Source organism: Triticum dicoccoides, chromosome 4A (assembly GCF_002162155.2).
Source record: "Triticum dicoccoides isolate Atlit2015 ecotype Zavitan chromosome 4A, WEW_v2.0, whole genome shotgun sequence".
Lineage (NCBI taxonomy): Eukaryota > Viridiplantae > Streptophyta > Magnoliopsida > Poales > Poaceae > Triticum > Triticum dicoccoides.
In genome coordinates this window covers 731,855,470-731,865,003 of record NC_041386.1, presented here as the reverse complement: position 1 = coordinate 731,865,003, position 9,534 = coordinate 731,855,470, and positions in this window count along the sequence as shown.

The window sequence follows — 9,534 nt, the reverse complement described above, 5'->3', positions numbered from 1 at the left end:
AGACAACCGGCAGGAGCCATAGGAGTTGTCTTTATTTATTGTATGACCTGCGTGTCACTGAATAACGCCATGTAATTACTTTACTTCATTGCTAAACCATTAGCCATAGTAGTAGAAGTAATAAGTTGGCGAGACAACTTCATGGAGACACAATGATGGAGATCATGATGATGGATATCATGGTTTCATGCCAGTGACGATGATGATCATGGAGCCCCAAAGATGGAGATCAGAAGGAGCAAAATGATATTGGCCATATCATGTCACTTTTTGATTGCATGTGATGTTTATCATGTTTATGCATCTTATTTGCTTAGAACGACGGTAGTAAATAAGATGATCCCTCATAATAATTTCAAGAAAGTGTTCCCCCTAACTGTGCACCATTGCGAAAGTTCGCTCTTTCGAAGCACCACGTGATGATCGGGTGTGATAGATTCTAACGTTCACATACAACGGGTGTAAGCCAGATTTACACACGTGAAACACTTAGGTTGACTTGACGAGCCTAGCATGTACAGATATGGCCTCGGAACACAAGAGACCGAAAGGTCGAACATGAGTTGTATAGTGGATAAGATCAACATGAAGATGTTCACCGATGATGACTAGTCCGTCTCACGTGATGATCGAACACGGCCTAGTTGACTCGGATCATGTATCACTTAGATGACTAGAGGGATGTCTATCTGAGTGGGAGTTCATAAGATGAACTTAATTATCCTAAACATAGTCAAAAGGTTTTTGCAAATTATGTCGTAGCTCGCGCTTTAGTTCTACTGTTTTAGATATGTTCCTAGAGAAAATTTAGTTGAAAGTTGATAGTAGTATGCAGACTAGGTCCGTAAACTGAGGATTGTCCTCATTGCTGCGTAGAAGGCTTATGTCCTTAATGCATCGCTCGGTGTGCTGAACCTCGAACGTCGTCTGTGGATGTTGTGAACATCTGACATACACGTTTTGATAACTATGTGATAGTTCAGTAATGTTAAACGGTTTAGAATTGAGGCACCAAAGACGATTTCGAAATGTCGCGGAACATATGAGATGTTTAGAGGGCTGAAATTGGGATTTCAGGCTCGTGCCCACGTCAAGAGGTATAAGACCTCCGACGAGTTTCTTAGCCTGCAAACTAAGGGAGAAAAGCTCAATCGTTGAGCTTGTGCTCAGGTTGTCTGAGTACAACAATCACTTGAATCGAGTGGGAGTTAATCTTCCGGATGAGATAGTGATGTTTCTCCAAAGTCATTGCCACCAAGCTGCTAGAGCTTCGTGATGAACTATAACATATCAGGGATAGACATGATGATCCTTGAAATATTCGCGATGTTTGACGCCGCGAAAGTAGAAATCAAGAAGGAGCATCAATTGTTGATGGTTAGTGAAACCACTAGTTTCAAGAAGGGCAATGAGGGATACTTCATGGAATGGCAAATCAGTTGCTGCTCTAGTGAAGAAACCCAAGGTTGAGCCCAAACCCGAGACTAAGTGCTTCTGTAATGAGGGAACGGTAACTGAAGCATAACTACCCTAGATACTTGGTAGATGAGAAGGCAGGAAGGGTTGACAGAAGTATATTGGATATATATTGTATTAAATGTGTACTTACTAGTACTCCTAGTAGCACCAGGGTATTAAGATACCGGTTCGGTTACTAAGTGTTAGTAACTCAAAATAAAAGAGCTACGGAATAAACGGAGACTAGCTAAAGGTGAGATGACGATGTGTGTTGGAAGTGTTTCCAAGGTTGATGTGATCAAGCATCGCCTGCTCCGTCTACCATCGAGATTGGTGTTAAAACTAAATAATTGTTATTTGGTGTTTGCGTTGAGCATAGACATAATTGGATTATGTCTATCGCAATACGGTTATTCATTTAAGTATAATAATGGTTACTCTGTTTATTTGAATAATACCTTCAATGGTCTTGCACCTAAAATGAATGGTTTATTGAATCTCGATCATAGTGATACACATGTTCATGCCAAAAGATATAAGATAGTAAGGATAGTACCACCTACTTGTGGCACTGCCATGTAAGTCATATTGGTATAAAACGCATGAAGAAGGTCCATGTTGATGGATCTTTGGACTCACTCGTTTTTGAAAAGTTTGAGACATGCGAACCATGTCTATTGGTATGTACGCATGAAGAAACTCCATGCAGATGGATCGTTTGGACTCACTTGATTTTGAATCACTTGAGACATGCAAATCATACCACATGGGCAAGATGACTGAAAAGCCTCGTTTTCAGTAAGATGGAACAAGAAGCAACTTGTTGGAAGTAACACATTTTGATGTGTGCAGTCCAATGAGTGCTGAGGCATACAGTGGATATCGTTATGTTCTTACTTCACAGATGATTTGAGTAGATGTTGAGTATATTTACTTGATAAAACACAAGTCTGAATTATTGAAAGGTTCATGTAATTTCAGAGTGAAGTTGAAGATCTTCGTGACAAGAGGATAAAATGTCTATGATATGATCATAGAGATGAATATCTGAGTTATGAGTTTGGTATACAATTGAGACATTGTGGAAATTGTTTCACAACTAACACCGCCTGGGACACCATAGTGTGATGGTGTGTCCGAACATCATAGCTGCACCCTATTGGATATGGTGCATACCATGATGTCTCTTATCGAATTACCACTATCGTTCATGGGTTAGGCATTAGAGATAGCCGCATTCACTTTAAATAGGGCACCACGTAATTCCATTGAGATGACACCGTATGAACTATGGTTTAGAGAAACCTAAGCTGTCGTTTCTTGAAAGTTTGGGGCTGCGACGCTTATGTGAAAAAGTTTCATCGTGATAAGCTTGAACCCAAAACGGATAAATGTATCTTCATAGGATACCCAAAATGGTTGGGCATACCTCCTATCTCAGATCCGGAAGCAAAAGTAATTGTTTCTAGAAACGGGTCCTTTCTTGAGGAAAAGTTTCTCTCGAAAGAATTGAGTGGGAGGATGGTGGAGACTTGATGAGGTTATTGAACCATCACTTCAACCAGTGTGTAGCAGGGCACAAGAAGTTGTTCCTGTGGCACCTACACCAATTGAAGTGGAAGTTGATGATAGTGATCATGAAACTTCGGATCAAGTCACTACCGAACCTCATAGGGTGACAAGGATGCGTACTACTTCAGAATGGTACATTAATCATGTCTTGAAGGTCATGTTGCTAGACAACAATGAAACTACGAGCTATGGAGAAGCAATGGTTGGCCCGGATTCCGACAAATGGCTAGAGGCCATAAAATCCAAGAGAGGATCCATGTATGAAAACAAAGTGTGGACTTTGGAAAAACTACTTGATGGTCGTAAGGCTGTTGGGTACAGATGGATTTTAAAAGGAAGACGGACAATGATGGTAAGTATCACCATTAAGAAAGCTCGACTTGTCTTTAAGATGTTTTCCAAAAAGTTCAAGGAGTTGACTACGACGAGACTTTCTCACTCGTAGCGTTGCTAAGAGTCTGTTGGAATTATATTAGCAATTGCTGCATGATTTATGAAATCTTGCAGATAGGATGTCAAAAACCATTGCTTCCTCGACGTTATTCTTGAGGAAAGGTTGTATGTGATACAACCAGAAGGTTTTGTCAATCCTGAAAGATGCTAACAAGTGTGCAAAGCTCCAGCAATCCTTCTAAGGACTGGAGTAAGCATCTCGGAGTTGGAATATACGCTTTGATGAGATGATCAATGATTTTGGGTTTATACAAAGTTTATGAGAAACTTGTATTTCCAAAGAAGTGAGTGGGAGCACTATAGCATTTCTGATGAGTATATGTTGTTGACATATTGTTGATCGGAAATGATGTAGAATTTCTGGAAAGCATATAGGGTTGTTTGAAAAGTGTTTTTCAATGGAAAACCTGGATTAAGCTACTTGAACATTGAGCATCAAGATTTATAAGGATAGATCAAAACGCTTAATGGTACTTTCAAATGAATACATACCGTGACAAGATTTTGAAGGAGTTCAAAATAGATCAGCAAAGAAGGAGTTCTTGGCTATGTTGTATGGTGTGTGTATTGAGTAAGACTCAAGACATGACCACGGTAGAAGAGAGAGAGAAAGGACAAAGGTCGTCCCCTATGCTTCATACGTAGGATCTATAGTATGCTATGCTGTGTACCGCACCGGAAGTGTGCCTTGCCATGAGTCAGTCAAGGGGTACAAGAGTGATCCAAGAATGGATCACAGGACAGCGGTCAAACTTATCCTTAGTAACTAGTGGACTAAGGAATTTTCTTGATTATGGAGGTGGAAAAAGAGTTCGTCGTAAAGGGTTACGCCGATGCAAACTTTGACACTAATCCGGATTATTCTAAGTAGTAAACCAGATTCGTATAGTAGAACAGTTATTTGGAATAGTTCCAAATAGAGCGTGGTAGCTGCATCTAGGAGATGACATAGAGATTTGCAAAGCACACACGGATCTGAAAGGTTCAGATCCGTTGACTAATAACCTCTCTCACAAGTGAGATATGATCAAACCCCATGGGCGTTGATTCATTACAATCACATAGTGATGTGAACTAGATTATTGACTCTAGTGCAAGTGGGATACTGTTGGAAATATGCCCTGGAGGTAATAATAAAATGGTTATTATTATATTTCCTTGTTTATGATAATTGTTTATTGTCCATGCTAGAATTGTATTGATAGGAAACTCAGATACATGTGTGGATACATAGACAACACCATGTCCCTAGTAAGCCTCTAGTTGACTAGCTCGTTGATCAATAGCTGGTTACAGTTTTCTGACCATGGACATTGGATATCGTTGATAACGGGATCACATCATGAGGAGAATGATGTGATGGACAAGACCCAATCCTAAGCCTAGCACAAGATCGTGTAGTTCGTATGCTAAAGCTTTTCTAAATGTCAAGTATCTTTTCCTTAGACCATGAGATTGTGCAACTCCCAGATACCATAGGAATGCTTTGGGTGTGCCAAACGTCACAACGTAACTGGGTGGCTATAAAGGTGCACTACGGGTATCTCCGAAAGTGTCTGTTGGGTTGGCACGAATCGAGACTGGGATTTTTCACTCAGTATGACGGAGAGGTATCTCTGGGCCCACTCGGTAAGACATCATCATAATGTGCACAATATGATCAAGGAGTTGATCGCGGGATGATGTGTTACGGAACGAGTAAAGAGACTTGCCGGTAACGATATTGAACAAGGTATCGGGATATCGACGATCGAATCTCGGGCAAGTACTATACCGCTAGACAAAGGGAATTGTATACGGGATTGATTGAATCCTTGACATCGTGGTTCATCCGATGAGATCGTCGTGGAACATGTGGGAGCCAACATGGGTATCCAGATCCCGCTGTTGGTTATTGGCCGGAGAGTTGTCTCGGTCATGTCTGCATGGTTCCCGAACCCATAGGGTCTACACACTCAAGGTTCGATGATGCTAGGGTTATAGGGAATAGATATACGTGGTTACTGAATGTTGTTCGGAGTCCCGGATGAGATCCCGGACGTCACGAGGAGTTTCGGAATGGTTCGGAGGTAAAAATTTATATATGGGAAGTCCTGTTTTGGTCACCGAAAAAGTTTTGGGTGCTATCGGTAACGTACCGGGACCACCGGGAGGGTCCCGGGGGTCCACCAGGTGGGGCCACTGGCCCCAGAGGGCTGCGTGGGCCAAGTGTGGGAGGGGACCAGCCCCAGGTGGGCTGGTGCGCCCCCCCACTAGGGCCCAAAGCGCCTAGGGTTTTCAACCCTAGGGGAGGGGGCGCCTCCACCTTGCTTGGGGGGGCAAGTCTCCCCCTCCTGGCCACCACCCCTCCCCTCTAGATGGGATCTGGAGGGGGGCGGCCCCTCTGCCCTTCCCCTATATATAGTGGGGGTTTTGCGGCTGCCCAACACATGTGTTTTCACCTCTCCTGGCGCAGCCCTACCCCTCTCCCTCCTCGTCTGTCGCAGTGCTTGGCGAAGCCCTGCTAGAGTGCCACGCTTCTCCATCACCACCACGCCATTGTGCTGCTGCTGGACGGAGTCTTCCCCAACCTCTCCCTCTCTCCTTGCTGGATCAAGGCACGGGAGACATCACCGGGCTACACGTGTGTTGAACACGGAGGTGCCGTCCGTTCGGCACTAGGATCTTCGGTGATTTGGATCACGACGAGTACGACTCCCTCAACCCCGTTCTCTTGAACGCTTCCGCTCGCGATCTACAAGGGTATGTAGATGCACTCCTCTCTCTCGTTGCTAGTCTCTCCATAGATAGATCTTGGTGACTCGTAGGAAAATTTTGAATTTCTGCTACGTTCCCCAACAGTGGCATCATGATCTAGGTCTATTGCGTAGATTCTATGCACGAGTAGAACACAAGTTGTTGTGGGCGTTGATTTTGTTCAATATGCTTACTGTTACTAGTCCTATCTTGTTTCGACGGTATTCTGGGATGAAGCGGCCCGGACCGACCTTACACGTACACTTACGTGAGACAGGTTCCACCGACTGACATGCACTTGTTGCATAAGCTGGCTAGCGGGTGCCAGTCTCTCCCACTTTAGTCAGATCGGATTCGATGAAAAGGGTCCTTATGAAGGGTAAATAGCAATTGGCATATCATGTTGTGGCTTTTGCGTCGGTAAGAAACGTTCTTTCTAGAAACCCATAGCAGCCACGTAAAACATGCAAACAATAATTAGAGGATGTCTAACTTGTTTTTGCAGGGTATGCTATGTGATGTGATATGGACAAAAAGAATGTGATGAATGATATGTGATGTATGAGATTGATCATGTTCTTGTAATAGGAATCACGACTTGCATGTCGATGAGTATGACAACCGGCAGGAGCCATAGGAGTTGTCTTTATTTATTGTATGACCCGCGTGTCACTGAATAACGCCATGTAATTACTTTACTTCATTGCTAAACCGTTAGCCATAGTAGTAGAAGTAATAAGTTGGCGAGACAACTTCATGGAGACCTTTGTCATCGTTATGTTACTTGCCCGAGATTCGATCGTCCGTATCTTCATACCTAGTTCAATCTCGTTACTGGCAAGTCTCTTTACTCGTTCGATAATGCATCATCCCGCAACTAACTTATTAGTCACATTGCTTGCAAGGCTTCTTATGATGTTCATTACCGAGAGGGCCCAGGGATACCTCTTCGATACTCGGAGTGACAAATCCTAATCTCAATCTATGCCAACCCAACAAACACCTTCGGAGATACCTGTGGAGCATCTTTATAATCACCCATTTACGTTGTGACGTTTGATAGAACACAAGGCATTCCTCCGGTATCCGGTAGTTGCATAATCTCATAGTCGGAGGAATATGTATTTGATATGAAGAAAGCAGTAGCAATAAAACTGAACGGTCATTATGCTAAGCTGACGGATGGGTCTTGTCCATCACATCATTCTCCTAATGATGTGATCACGTTCATCAAATGACAACACATGTCTATGGCTAGGAAACTTAACCATCTTTGATCAACGAGCTCAAGTAGAGGCATACTGGGGACACAGTGTTTTGTCACTAGTGCAGAACCGGGCTTTAGCATCGGTTCGTAAGGGCCTTTAGTGCCGGTTCTACAACCAGGCACTAAAGAGTGGAGACTAAAGCCCCCCCCCCTTTAGTACCGGTTCGTCATGAACCGGTGCTAAAGTGCCAACACGTGGCACGGGCCAGGCCCGGGTGCTGGTAGACCATTAGTACCGGTTGGTAACACCAACCGGTACTAAATGTTTGGGGGGGTGGTTGGTTTTATTTTCCATTTAATTCTTTTTCGTTTGCTGGTATTTTACGATACTACAAATTGTACACGTTATGCATATATATAATGTCTCACAACCAACACCATTAATTATTCACACATACATATGTATATACATATACAATTTCTCCTACATGTTGCCTTTGTGCCTTCGGAGCACGATGACAAGTGGTTCATGGCGGCGGTAGTGGGTAATAGTATTCTCCTTTGGGATCTATGACCTGGTCGAGCAAAAATCCTGCTATTTCCTCTTGAAGTGCTAGTATGCGGTCCGCTGGTAGGAGCTGCTCCCGCGCCTCTCTGAACTGTTAAGAAGGAGATCAATATGCATGTGTATTAGTTGTGTGACTAGATAGCGATAATGGTGTGAATAGTGTTCTGACAAATGTACCCATTCTTGTCTTTGAGATCTGCTCCTTTCGGACGCCATCATGCGAATGTTCTCGCAAACATAGAATGCACACAGATCATTCCCCTGCGCCTGCTTCAGGGCCTTTACGAGAATGGAATTGAATCATATAATGATTAATCAAGCATGATAATTAATTAATGGTATTGAAACAAGAATTAAAGAGATGGTAGCTAGCTAGCTAGCTAGTACTACTTAATTACTTACCTTTGGTCGATACTAAAACAGCTTTTTTGCCCATTTGCCTGGAGTCACCTTGATGAACTTTGCCCAAGCCCTGCCCGCCGGCAAAGAAAATTAATAAATGGGTTATTAAATAGTTCATATCAGGAAATGACGAACTAAATAGGCCGAGATATAGTTAATAATGATTGAAATTACCTGTTGACTATCCCCTTCATGATGATGTGGTCTTTTTCTTCTTTAAGTAGTGAGTCCGGTACTTCAACTGTTCCTTTGTCAACTTTAATGTCTAACAAGATCCAGTGGAAACTGCATGCGCACACGTTTGCATGTCTTAATTAAGTGGGCATGTGCATAACACTAATCAACTACCGTAACCCCTATACACTTAATTATTAACATCTAGCTAGCTAGTAAGCAAAAACAGAATTTGTAGTACAAGACAGTGTGACTCACAGAAAGTTGTAAGGAAGTAGTATATCTTCATTGGTATTGAGGCACTTGAAGAACTCTAGCATGCTTTCCTCTACACTTGCTTGATAAACTGGAAGATTCCATGTTTACTCATTAATGGTATTTGGGTCAATGAACCCAATGCCATAGCGTCCAGATTTTTTCATTTCATACATCTTCATCCTGCATATAATACCATAGAAAAGAATATAGTAAGGATAATTACATGTAATGATTGATCAAAATGATCACTACAGCTAGCTTGAGAATTAGATTACAGAAAGAAATCACTTACAGACAATAGCAAGTAACGATAGATTTGTCGAGTGCGTCTTGATTGTATAACTGAAATAGTTCTGAATACTCAACGGACAAAGCTTTCTCATGGAAGTCATGCTCCTCCTTGACATTCACCATGAGGGACACTCGATTGGAAATCTTGGTAATGTTCATGTACCATTGATGCAATTCATACATTCTCGTTGGGAGGTTCTTAACCTTGTCTGGCTCGACCAAAGGTTGGCCCTGGACATATTTCCGTTTTATTTCCTCCTCTCTAAGCGGAGGCATGGGCTCGATTTCGAGGATTTGTCCAATAGTGATCTTGAGCATTTCAGCCTGCATTATATGCTCCTCGGTTATTACCACATCACCCAGCTAGGGAACGTTAACGGTTTGCCCATAATAATATTGGGTGCGCGTACTCTCA